Below are 14,179 nucleotides of genomic sequence, written 5' to 3'. Positions count from 1 at the left end.
ATGCCGCTTATTTTTTTCCATCTGAGGGCTGTTACTTTACTCTGTGTTGTGTGTTGTGCGTTGTGCGTTTTGGTGATTGCATATCACAGGCTCTCTCATTCCTATCAAAGGAATTTTCAAAAAAACAAAGGTAACTCGGGTAACAAATCTAATAAACCGTAGCTACATTATTAGTGTCTAACAAGGCGCAGGGGACCCTGGTTCCCTTATATAAAAAATAAATAAATAAATAAAAATAAAAAACTCACATAACGTCCCTGAACAGCCTCCGAAATTTTATCGGTAAGGTTGGGGCCTCAATGCCTATTATTGAAAAGAAAATTAAGAAAAGATGCTATATAATAAGTCGTCACAGAAAGATACTACGCAAATACGTTTCTAAACCAAATAAAATTTAAGAATAATTAGGATGGGTCTAGGCATAAATCTGCATCGTCCTCTTTTTCGTTCTATATTTTTAAAATGTGTAAAAATTCTTGGGGTTCTACACTATTGTAAAATATTGTTTTGTGTCGTTATGTAACTTTAAATCAAGCGTGTAAGTCAAATGTTAAACGCTCTCATGGCTACGCCTTCGTGTTTAAAAACTTGTCTAGTAATTGTTGCGAAATAGTAACACGAATTATTCGCAGAAGAATGGAAACACCTTCGAATCGACCGCTGCAACAATCATTTTACGACTAATCTTTGGAGTCAGATTACGGAAAGAAAATCTACGGTTATGGGATTTGTCAATTTAGAGAAATTCTGCTGATGGAAGTTATATGACTGTAGTCTGGTTTCTGTACATCTTTTGGTAACCTGTCGCCTCTTGTATTTTATGAGTATAATGATATGAAAGTGTACAGTGATCATTATACTGAATAAGCAGCAGTAAACTTAGTTTTTTATGTTTCGTATCGTTACTTTCTTTATAACTGGCAGACAAGAGACTATTGAGCAATCGATTTATAAAGAAAATTGTCTGTCAAAGTCTTTACAGCCACTTCCTGGAGACTGACGTTAGCAGTCACAGCGAAAACGTTTTCGATTTAGCCTCTACTGTTGTGGTTTTCTTGTGACATTAAGAAGCAGATAGCAAAAATAGGTGGCCCTATAAACTTAGTATTTGCACGTGGAAAAGTTAAATTATGTTGGAACATGAGCAGCAGCTCTGTGAAAGGACCATGACACATACTACACTTTCCGCTGTAACAAAGTGATAATACTGCTTAGCAAACACGTCCCACACAGAGTTAGTCAGCAGTTGAGCTTGTTAGATAGCAGGCTCCTCATAAAGACGTTCTTGTCTCAACTCAAATAATTGGCACGGGCGACGGGAACTATAAAGCTACTGTGTACAGCGCTGCAGGCATCTCAGGATTTTAGACAATGTTCTTGCACTGTCGTAAACGGATAAAAGTCAATGGTAGAACTTTCACCCTCGTAATGGGCGTGATGATTCGCGAGAAGCTGTGCTTAAACATGTAGAATACTTTGTTAGTCATTGTCAGAAAAGTGACGACATACCGTACATAATCGCCACTTCAAGGAGATTACGAGCCAGTCAACAGTATCTGAAAATTTGAAACCTTTATACATTGTTCGTTTGATAAAAACGGGAAGTCTGGTGGTTTCCTTCACAGTTTTCGAGAAAAGTAATCTAAATGTTGCCACCAGGTTACATCCTTCCTTTCATGTCCATAATCACTCACAGTAATACAAATACAGCAATACATCGCAACGCCGAAATTCACGTGATTACCCTGACATAAGATGGTGGACCATTCCTCGGCATTTCAGAACCTCCCACGGAGGTCCATGAAATTGGATTGCGATGTCGAGTTCTAACCAATGGTTAGGCTAAACAGTAGCCGTTGCCAGTTGCAGGCTGCGTATCTAACGGGTTGCCGCGGGGGCAACGAAAATCTGACTTTCAGTATTTGATATGATCAGGCCTATTAAACTCCTCTCCTCCCGCACACGCCATGAAGGCCCAAAGGTACCAACCGGCCGCCGTGTCATCCTCAAACCCACAGGCGTCATTGGCTGCGGATATGGAGGGGCATGTGGTCAGCACACCGCTCTCTCGACCGTATGTCAGTTTCCGAGACCGGAGCCGCTACTTCTCAATCAAGTAGCTCGTCAGTTTGCCTCACAAGGGCTGAGTGCAACCCGCTTGCCATCAGCGCTCGGCAGACCGGATGGTCACCCATCCAAGTACTAACCCAACCCGACAGCGCTGAACTTCGGTTATCTGACGGGAACCGGTGTTACCACTGCGGCAAGGTTGCTACAATCTACCCATTAAGAAGCATATTATTATGTTGTAAGTATAACACAATAATTCAAGTTTCAAAATTGCTGACGAGTAGGAAATTTGGGGTAAGGACTATGGGATCAAACTGCTGAGGTCCTCGGTCCCTAAGCTTACGCACTACTTAATCTAAATTAAACTAACTTACGCTAAGGGCAACACACACACCCATGCCCGAGGGAGGACTCGAACCTCCGACGGGGGGGAGCCGCGCGAACCGTGACAAGGCGTCCAAGACCGCACGGCTACCCCGCGCGGCTGCTGATGAGTCTTCTGGGCTGTGGGGTCGTAGTAAAAGGAACTTTTCAGCCCTAAAGTTTCGTTCGGAGCTGCGCTCGACGTCATCGGAGGTGCTCCTGGCGACGCGGAGTCTTGCCCATTGACAAGTCGGACGTCGGAGAACGACATACACACTCTTTAAAAGTGGGCGTGGTCGAGTTTACACGTGATAAGCAGAGATAATCTTTGTCAAAGATAAAACTTTACTACCGATTGTCGCCTGTCACGGATAAAATCTTAACTATCGGTTCTGCAGAGAGACTGTCCATATATCATGGAGTGTCACGACTTCTTCTTTTCTGTTAAAATTATCACTATGTTTGTACATATTCTGTACAGTGGTGGATAATAATTTGTCACAGTGTATAAAATTTTGGTTTCGGAAAATTGCACTACATTATTTCCTGACAAGAGCATGCTCTGCTACACACGATTTTTCTGTTTTGCCTAGTCGGCAAAAACTTATGTTCTTTCATTCTTGTATTCACGTTTCTCTTCGTAGTTCCAATGTAGAGCGCTCCACATGTACACGGTGTCTTCCATTGATCACTTGGTGTCAAAGGAGGACGTTTGTCCTTTCATTGCGCGATCAAGTATTAAAGCTAGAAACTTTGTATATGTCTTGAGGCAACGTAACTCACAAATTTTTCAAAGAATATTTATCCAGTATTGGTTTTTTCTCGTTTTCTCGCAGTGTGATCGGCTGATAATGGTTTCTCAGAACGGGAATCACGCCTTGTGTCCCAGTAAAATACTTGTCCTTTCCGGCTTTCTAGTTCAGGCAAGCGGCCCAGCCATGACGTGTGGAACATATCCGTTCCTCCCAGAGCCACTAGACGTCGCCAAGAATGGACAGCGAAAGCCGCCGCTAGTAGGCCGCACGCGGTCGGAATGAAGCGCATCTATCACGCTTCTGGTCACCTGCACCAGGAGCGGATAGCGTCGCGCGCGTGTGCGTGTGCGTGCGAGAGAGAGAGAGGGACTAAGACGACTTCATTATCGAGTATTTCCTAAGGTCCGGCAGGAAGAGGGGTGACGGCGCGGTGTCCCGCTAGCGCCTAGCGGCAGGTGGATGCCAGCAAGTGTGTCGCTGACCTGGTGTCCTCACCAGCCCGACCGACACCGCTGCCGCTGTCACCTTTTTATAACTTCCTATGGCTAAGGAAGGTGGCCACGGTGTTATATGGAATGACCAGTGTGTACTCTCCCAGGAGATGAGGATCAACAAAGTGACAACTGGGTGTGAGGGGACGGGAGAGGAAGCGGTTGCGATTATGATCTCGTCTTACCTGGGTATCGCAGCCATTCTAAAACTAACTAGACGATAGGCAGATTGTCCAGACAGCAGACGTAACATGTTGCGGGCCAAGCGTTGTCAGGGGCACTGCAGTCGCACTGCCGAGTTTTCTGGTGAAAATTAACATTCAGTAGTTTTGAATTGCAAAAAGTAGAAAAAATGTAAATGTCATATAGCATATGGGGCCTGGATATTCCACGAGGTGGATTCAGCCGCCCGTCGAAGTGGCGCTCCTCCTCCGCGCTCATCGGCCCTTTTCCTTTTGAATTTGAGAGAGGTGTATCTTATGCGTAACTGTAGAGTACAGGTGAGTGTGAGGGATGGTGTGTATAGCGTAATGTATGAATTGTATGCTGCTGCTGATGATAATGAAGATTAGACGAGGGACAGGGTGAAACCTGGTTGTAGCACATAACATACACCTCTCAAATATCCCTAACGGGGTCGCCGCGTTTTTTTTTCCCACCGGTGTGTTTTTTTACCCATCCAAGTACTAAAGGGGCCCGATGTTGCTTAACTTCGGTGATTGGACGAGAACCGGTGTATTTTTTTTTCTACCGATGTGTTCAATGTCCCCACTCGACGGACGAATTACCGACAACAGTGTCACATAGCCACACTTCATGAGACATTGTGGAAAGGTTCGGAGTTCAACCCAGGACACAAGCACGTTGACTGGTGACACGAACTTTACCACAACACCCCCCCCCCCCCCCCTCCTTGCCGACGAAACACTGACACTGAAAATTTGATCCACCATCACGATTTGAACGCCACGGCACATGCGTGCTTAGCGACCTCGGTATTGAAAATATAGCTCCGATCCATATAAACCCGAACTACTTTAATTAATCATAACACTTGAATCTATAATGGGACACATTTGCAATTTTGGGAGATGCTAATGCACAATTCAAGAAATGGCTGAGCACTATGGGACTTCACTTCTGAGGTCATCAGTCCCCTACAACTTAGAACTACTTAAACCTAACTAACAGAAGAACATCACACACATCCATGCCCGAGGCAGGATTCGAACCTGCGACCGTAGCGGTCGCGCGGTTCCAGATTGTAGCGCCTAGAACCGCTCGGCCACTCCGGCCGGCAAGGCACAATTGGTAGATTTCATACATACATATGCATGCATACTTACATAGTACTCGCAGCAAATGCTGGAACTGCTCTTCGTCAGGTTCGATGCATAACTGTACTTGTTTCATCATATTCCGCGATGTTCTGTGAAGTTTCACAAATTGCGACATCGTCAGTGAAGTGGAGTGTATCTTCGCCAATGTTGTTTATTTAGCGTATTACAAATTGGCACAATAATTTCATTAGCATATTGCGAACTTGCACCTCGACACTGTAGATAGTGTTCGCGTTACACTGCTAACTGATCCTGCCTAAAAATCGTTCAAACCAGTGGTCATTAAACTGCGGCCCGAATCAAGTACTCATGCAGCCCGCGATTCTCAGCCGTAATTTATAAGAACATGCCCTAGCAATGAGAAGCCGAATCAATAAGAGCACACAAACAGCAACACTTCATCAGGTTCTTACAGTGTCACAAATTTTGGGTGGCAGCAGCAATCTGAAACGGGAAACAGTCGACACGAAGCGTTCCGAATGGTGCCGACTTTTTAATGATCAGTACTTGGGGCTGGTGGCCAACTTATCGCGCCCTTACTGTGTACCTAATCTACTGGTGGCGTACAAGATGATAATCGATGTGCGTTACCGATTAATAATAAGATCGGTACGTATACAGTCCGAGGTGCTAACACACAATGTCAGTATACGTTCTTAGGCAAATAAGTTTGACGACCACTGGTTTAAACAGTCGCCAAATCAGAACTAGTTTGAATTAAGATTAGTGATAATCTGTCTTACTTAGAGGTACATTTGCGAATCTAATTTACGTTCCTTTCGCCAATTTTAAGTTCAGCCATTGTACCTTTGCAGCAGCTGTGCAACCGCGCTTCAAAGTTTACACGTATGCTTTAATATTTAACACATTCACTCCCGCCAAATGTCGCAGTGCTAGGTTTCTATCTTCCACCGCAAAGCACAACGTAGATCAGATGTTCTCTACCGGTAGTTCGCTGCGTTTTACAGCCTACGTTAGTACTGTGGAAAGTACCGCGAAAATTTGCTGTGTCAGAATTTTAAGTATTATAAGTTTGCAATACGACAGGTTTTACTTTTTACCGCAATCTGCCGGCAGGTGGCAAACAATGGCAAAAATCTACAACGGCAATTACCTTACTTCTCCCGCTTAGTGGGAATAGGATCACCATCACCTTGGTAACTTAATTAGTTGAACAGTCAGCCTCAGAAGGAACTGGTCCAAAAAATTTATTTCAATTTAATGATGCAGATACTTGTTATTCTTAAAAGGGAAGCCAGACTTTATGTTAGTGGAATAAAACTTTATGAGAATTTGCCTTCACATTTTATTCGAAAGCAAAACAACACAATTAGGACTAGATGATGTGGAGCGGTATAATTCGTAAGTGTTACGGGCCGCGCGACAATGATTATAATTTTTCTCAACGTACCCATCACCTGTTCTTTTCCATCCTCTATTCACTGTCCTTACATTAAGTTATCCTTTAATTGCAAATAATTTACAATGCCACGTACTGTACATCTACATATTGTTAAGAATTGTGCAGTATGTAATCTCTTCTCCCCCTCCCAGCTTTTTGGGTTCCATACGTCAACCGGTAAAAAGCGAACACTTATAGGATCACTTTGTTGTCCATCTGTCTATCAGTCTGGCCGTCCGTCCGTCCGTCGAAAAACCCTTTTTCCTCAGAGTCGTGTACACATATAAAGTTGAAATTTATGTCACATATTAAGGTGTGTGGTCCTTTGGTGGCGTAAGAAAGTTAATATTCTAAATCAATGTAATCAAACGATCGGCCATTTTGTCACATATTTTTTATACTCTCGCACTCACGCCTTAAAACCTTTGGGATACTTCCTGTTGTCTTAGACTCATAAAATTAAAAAGGAAAGAAGGTTTCACAGTACAAGTAAAGGGGGAAAAAAAAATCAGGAAACTATTAACTTGTAATTATATCACTCGAAAAAATATTTATGCCATTCGTTCAAACTTGAAATTAAAACACTATCGAAACTTTTGGAATCCCTGGGACCAACATCTTACGAGTATCGATGTCGAAAATACGCAATAATGGCAGAGATTCTCGATTCCCGGAATGGATAATCTGTATACATACATAATTAAGTCTGTGCGGAATCCAAAGCGTGCGAGTCCTCCTCGTACCTGGTCAGTTTTTTCTCACTGCAGTCGTCGGAGTTTCAGGCTCAGACGTCAGTTTCAATTTGCTTACGAGTACTAAACAGGACGCTCAAGCTAGAGTGTGAGCAGTAACTACAATGGGAATATTTTGTTAGCGATAGTGCCGTACCTCAGCACTCGTCCTGTGTCTACGGAGGAAATAGCTTAAATATTGACTGTTAGATAGGGCATAGTTCGATTCGTACGTCTGTTGCTTCGACAGCACTTCATCCGAAACCGATGATCTCACACTGCAACATTGGCCTCCAGGGTCTCTGATCGCACGGTATGTGATTTCTTTTGTGATGATTTGTGGAACACTCCTATGGATCTCCGCTTCCAATAACTTAGAGTGAACTGCGCCGCCGTATAGCAAACATGAGTGAATATAGTAACTTTAGACCTGATGAACAAAGTATAGGACGATTTATGCGACGAGTTTGACTGTTCTCAGGAGGTATATCGTGGCTCCTTTGGAAGGTACTGAATGGTTGTAATTACTACTCGCGGAGGTTCACTGTGGGCTGTAATTATCCGTACGGCAGCGAAATTTAGTACATATGCTAATGCTGTGTTGCGGAACCGATTTTCGGTGGAAAAAAATTTGTTCAAATTTTGGTCACCAGGTGTAAATCTGGCGCTATTCAGCATTTCGTCGACGTCTCTGGTGCTTATATAGAACTAACGGCGTAAGCGGCGGTTAATGATATAATGAAGCTGGTGCCTTTCTTCTTTTATTTATTTATTTTTTGACCTTTTCTGCCTACGTCCCGTTTCCAACCCATTACATATGCAAACATTTATATAAGTCTTTCTTGCATCAGCGCCAGATTTGCACCTGGTGGCCACAACTGGAACTAGTTTTTTCCAGGGTAAATCGGTTCCGCATTAACACATTAGAATGTCTACCAAATTTCGCTGCCATACTTTAATTACAGCCCACACTGGATCTCTGCAAGAAGCAGCGCTTTTTTTATTACAACCACCCCATATACTGAACTTTCCTTAAAGGTAAATACAAACTTCGATCATAAATGCGACTGTGAAAAGTATCAAAAAGGTTTGTGCGTGTGCATGTTTTAAGCTCACTTGGCTTATACTGTACATTTTAATTTTGCGGCTGTCGGTCACGGGTATGGGATAGTCGACAGACAGAAATGGTTCAGATGGCTCTGAGCACTCTGCGACTTAACTTCTGAGTCATCAGTCGCCTAGAACTTACAACTAATTAAACCTAACTAACGTAAGGACATCACACACATCCATGCCAAAGGCAGGATTCGAACCTACGACCGTATCGGTCGCTCGGCTCCAGATTGTAGCGCCTAGAACCGCAAGGCCACTCCAGCCGGCCGACAGAGAGAACACGCTTCGTTTCTAAGATAATGTGACCGAGATGCCCTGTGCGAAAACAGGTCTCTTTGCTTTTTGAATACTGACTGAAATATCATGCTTTGAAAAGTTGATCGTACAGGTACTGATTTTTCCGAATTAGTCTTTCAGGTCCACGTATCCTTTTTAAAATTGTTCAAATAGTAATTTGTACCGACAACACAAGCTACTGAAGACGACGACGACGACGACGACGACGACGACGACGACGACGACCGCGTTTCGTCCAACGATATGATATGTAATTTCGTAAACTTTTCGCGAATAAACCGCGTCATTGCTCACTAACATCCTGCAAATCGAAATAATACTTCTACACCCGTAATTCATCAGTTTCCAATAAGTTTGATGCGATGCATCTAGACACTACCCTTACGTGCGAAACCCTAAAATTACTTGCATATTGCCGCGTGGCCGGTATACTGAAACCTGCTCAGTTTTTTTTTTTTTTTTTTGTATTTCAAAATTATGAAAAAAATTGTTTTTAATGAATTCTACCATATTCCTAAAATGATTTAGAACTTTCAGTTAAACTATCCAAAAATTTAAGACTTAGTACTGCATGTCACTTTTACCAGTGAATGTCAGTTTCGATATTTATAAGTTCGGGATTACTTACACAACAAAATTTCTTTCAGAAGTTTACTGTGAGTCAAGGTCAACAATAATTAACGTAATTTGAATTTCAAACTTGTTTTTGTGATAGTTGTAGTACATTTGGTAGTAGACGTTACTAGAACTGCATTGACTGATGTTGCTAAGAGAACAATAGACGGTTTTTTCACGTCCTGGATCCTAATTAAGCATCAGAAACTGTTTAAAAAATTATGTTGCTAATATAAGTCAATAACAGTTAACGAATTTTGATTTTTCTGTTATTTTTTTTTAAGGTGGGCATAAAGTACCCTCTCCATCGTGTTGCGAGTTCTGGGAAATGCGTTGGTATTGCTAGAGTTAGGCATACCTGCCAACCTTAGGAAACCAAAATTCAAGAGATCCAGTTTTAAAAATCGGGAGATACGGATGATCAAAAACCTGGGCTCTTCCTCAGTATAATCCCGAGACAACTGAGTCTTTCCCTATAAACCTTTTCTCAATTTTTTTTGTTTCCACGTTTTTGAAATACTGATTTTTCCACTAAGTGATATACAAATGTCACATCCACAAAGAGTACAAAACGCACAGAAGAGACCTCCCCTACATTCGATAATGCACGGAAACTTCCGAATATTGTTTCAAGAAAACATTTATATATTTTGTGCCATAATGAGGAACAAAACACCGAAGCAAAATACTACGAATATGATGAATCAGATGATTCAGGTGACAAAATTACACTCATAATCATCAATTCTAGAGATTTATACCGATTATAAAAACGTTAATTGATAAGCAAAACGACACTGCACAAACATAAGTCCAAAAAGAGTACAACACTAAGCAATACGAGTATACATTCTACAAAATGCGTGGGTAAAAGGAAAATATGAACTTCGACACTCTTGAGCCAGTGACTTCTGACCATCGTGCAAAAAAACTGAGATCACGGGTTTTCAGAACACATTTTTTAGGTTTTATGATAATTAGCTAAAAATCGGGAGAAATAATGGAATGATAGGAAGGTGGGAAAAAAGCGAAAAGTCGGGAGTGTCTCGCTTAAATCGGTAGAGGTGGCTAGTTTGGGTTAAGGGATACGATTTACTACGTCATACAACTAAGGATAGCAATATCCTTTACAATATGAAATATGCACCTTAATAAAGCGAAATTGTTCCCTTGAAAATAAAAACTTTTTAGTCATGTGCCGAAGTTAACGTCCACCCCACGTTCATACCTACATTCATTTACAAGATTCAGATGTGTGAAATCATTTGAGTCTTTTTGAACCACCCTGTATATCGGCAGTTCAGAATTCCTGAGAATTCTCAGTTCTGTCCATCACTAGCTTACAACACCACTGGACTCAATCAAACCCACCATCTTCAGGAAAGTGGACTCTTAAGGGGGGTAGGACGTCAAACGGGCCGACTTGGAGCAGGAGAGGCATCTCAGGACATTTTAATTTCCAGTGTATATGCTTTTACAAATAAATTCATAAAACTTTGTCAGCATCACCAGGAAGGATTCAGGATTGACACTCATAGCAGTGGAAGTTCGAAAAGACAACAAAATAATTTTTTTTTACGTGCGAAATTTCAACATTTTTTCACTTACTAATGGCTGCATTTGTTGCTATAGGTACACTTTTCTTCATAAGTTAGAGAGATTCTTCGATGAATTTTGCACAGCATACATACCATACTTACAGGTATATGAAACTCTAGAATTTAATTAATTTATGAAAAAAAGGATGAGCTGTTTTATTTTAAACTTCATGATTAGAAAAAAAACAAATTTTATAGTTATTTGCCTCAATTTTTACCACAGTTTTTAATAGATTTGGAAAATTCTAGAGTTTCATACCCCTTTAAGTATGGTTTGTATGCTGTGCAAAATTCATCGAAGGATTTCTCTTAGTTATGAAGAAAAGTGCACCTATAGCAACAAATGCTGCCATTAATAAGTGAAAAAAATGATGAAATTTCACATGTAAAGAAAGTTATTTCTTTATATTTACTAAGATGGTATCTGTTCTTTCGGACAAGTCCGAACTTTCGGACAGATACCATCGGTGACCAAGCAGCTCGTTAGATTGAAATTACAATGAAATGAACAACCTTAGCTGGTTACAGCCGTAGACATACGTCAACGGGGACAGATGAAAATGTGTGCCCCGACCGGGACTCGAACCCGGGATCTCCTGCTTACATGGCAGACGCTCTGTCCATCTGAGCCACCGAGGACAAAGAGGATAGCGGGGGTGGGGGCACTACGAATGTAGTGCGGGACAATACGTTGAGAATGTGGGTTTCGCGGGAGGCAGTCGCGCTATCCTCTGTGTCCTCCGTGGCTCAGCCGGCACGGTAGCTCAGCGTGTTCGGTCAGAGGGTTAGCTGCCCTCTGTAATAAACTGAGTGAATGGGTCAATAACGAACTTCAAAGGGCGTCTGGGGACGTCCGCCACAAACAATTGCAACGAACTATAACGAACAAAATGAGATTAAAAAAAAAAAAAGGATTGAGCGTCTGCCATGTAAGCAGAAGATCCCGGGCTCGAGTCCCGGTCGGGGCACACATTTTCGCCTGTCCCCGTTGACGTATGTCAACGCCTGTAAGCAGCTAAGGTTGTTCATTTCATTGTAATTTCAAAAATTATTTCGTTATTATTTTCGAAGTTCCACTGCTAAGAGTGTGAATTCTGAATCCTTCCTGGTCATGCCGACAAAGTTTTATGACTTTATTTGTAAAAGTATAGAGAGTGGAAATTAAAATGTCCTGTGGTGCCTCTCCTGCTCCAAGTCGGCCCGTTTGACGTCCTACCCCCCACCCCCCTTAAAAAGGTAAAGCAGAGAACTCCAAGATGAAGTCTTACTTTTTGCCAGCGCCTACAGAGATAAAAAGGGGCACGTACAGTGGAACTGGGTATCGAACCGGAGGCCCCTGTGGGAGAGCGCCAGCCGGGAGGGCCGTCTGCGCGTGGCGCGTCGCCGCCACATCCTCCCGGTGACTGTCCACTCCGCTCCAATTGGGGCGAATTGTGGCCGCTCGTTGAGGCAATCAAGCGAGATTGGCGGCGGCCTTGCGCGCAAGTTAAAGCGCGTTGCATCACAGGAGGTGGCGGTTCCGCGCTGCAGGCGTCTGTCTGCACGGGCGGCGCGCCGGGCCGCCACCTGTCCATGTCCACGTCCACCCAGCTTGGCCCACCAGTAGCAGCCGTGCTGTCTGCCGCCGCGGCCTCGCCGCGCCTGTGATAACGGCGCGCCGCCCGTCCCGCCACTCGCCAGATGACCCACATCCTGATTATCTACATACCGCCGCCATTGGCGCAATTGGATGAGTGTCGCGAATTGCAGATTAAGCTTTGCAGTTCGATCACACGTCGCTTCCGTGACCTTGCTTCGCTTTGCCAGTAGCGCGCTGAGGCACGTGGTAAAACAGCTACCACGTTAGGCCGAGGATGAGACGTGATGGCTTTCCTCTTTTGTAGCCGTGGCGTAAGTAGACTGTGGCAGCCGGTGTGTCTCCTGCTGGGCGGCGTTTCTGTGGGGGTGCAGTTTTCTAACAAGCGAAAAAATTAGGAAAGGAAAAGGGGGCGGGAGGAGGAGGAAGCTGGCTGGTTGGTTGGTTTGGGGGAGGGGAGCAAACAGCGAAGTCATCGGTTCCATCGGGCTAGGCAAGGATGGGGAAGGTAGTCAGCCGTGCCCTTTCAAAGGAACCATCCCGGCATTTGCCTGAAACGATTTTGGGAAATCACAGAAAACCTGAATCAGGGTGGCCGGACGTGGGTTTGAACCGTCGTCCTCCCGAATGCGAGTCCAGTGTGCTAACCATTGCTCAGAAGGAGGAAGAGGAGGCTGGTTCAAATGGCTCTGAGCACTATGGGACTCAACTGCTGAGGTCATTAGTCCCCTAGAACTTAGAACTAGTTAAACCTAACTAACCTAAGGACATCACAAACATCCATGCCCGAGGCAGGATTCGAACCTGCGACCGTAGCGGTCTTGCGGTTCCAGACTGCAGCGCCTTTAACCGCACGGCCACTTCGGCCGGCAAGGAAGAGGAGGGTTGGAGGCATTAAAACAGGGAGAGGGGAGAAGATGCGTTAAAGGAAATCACGAGCAGATTCGGATTGGACTTTGTTGAGCAACAGGGTGGGTTGCCTTTTTTTTTTCTTCTGTGGATACGAAGTAAGACAATAAAGAAGCCCGCCCGGTTAGCCGAGTGGTCTAACGCACGGCATTCCGGACTGGGAAGGAGCGCCTGGTGCCCGGCACGAGTCCACTCGGTGGACTTATGTCGAGGTCCGGTGACCCGGCTAGTCTGTGGGTGGTTTTTAGGCGGCTTTCCAACTGCCTCGGCGAATGCGGGCTGGTTCCCCTTATTCCGCCTCAGCTGCCCTACTTCGGCGATTGCTGCGCAAACAAGTTCTCCACGTACGCGGGCCGGCCGCGGTGGTCGTGCGGTTCTAGGCGCTCCAGTACGGAGTCGCGCTGCTGCTACGGTCGCAGGTTCGAATCCTGCCTCGGGCATGGATGTGTGTGATGTCCTTAGGTTAGTTAGGTTTCATTAGTTCTAAGTTCTAGGGGACTGATGACCACAGCAGTTGAGTCCCATAGTGCTCAGAGCCATTTGAACCAACCATTTCCACGTACGCGTACACCACCATTACTCTACCACGCAAACGTAGGGGTTCCACTCATCTGGTGTGAGACGTTCCCTGGGGGTTCCACCGGGGGCCCAACCGCACTATAACCTTGGGTTTGGTGTGGGGCCGCGGAGGGGTGAAACGGTTCTACGCGCTACAGCCTGGAACCACGAGACCGCTACGGTCGCAGGTTCGAATCCTGCCTCGGGCATGGATGTGTGTGATATCCTTAGGCTAGTTAGGTTTAGGTAGTTCTAAGGGGACTGATGACCTCAGAAGTTGAGTCCCATAGTGCTCAGAGCCATTTGAACCATTTGCAGGGGTGAAGTGGACTGCGGTAGTCGTCATGGGGTTGTGGACCAC

General features: G+C 44.3%; 1 protein-coding gene and 1 non-coding gene across 4 annotated transcripts in view; both read right to left on the bottom strand.

Annotated features, from left to right (window-relative positions):
- The window catches only part of LOC124605241 (transmembrane ascorbate-dependent reductase CYB561), a 299,305-nt gene that overhangs the window by 86,788 nt on the left and 198,338 nt on the right, over positions 1–14,179 (bottom strand). The window lies entirely within an intron of this gene.
- Positions 11,341–11,414, bottom strand: Trnat-ugu. The gene has a single exon. It is a non-coding gene; the product is annotated as a tRNA-Thr (tRNA).

Source organism: Schistocerca americana, chromosome 3, assembly GCF_021461395.2.
Source record: "Schistocerca americana isolate TAMUIC-IGC-003095 chromosome 3, iqSchAmer2.1, whole genome shotgun sequence".
In the NCBI taxonomy this organism is placed as follows: Eukaryota; Metazoa; Arthropoda; class Insecta; order Orthoptera; family Acrididae; genus Schistocerca; species Schistocerca americana.
This window is presented reverse-complemented; position numbering and strand designations above follow the sequence as displayed.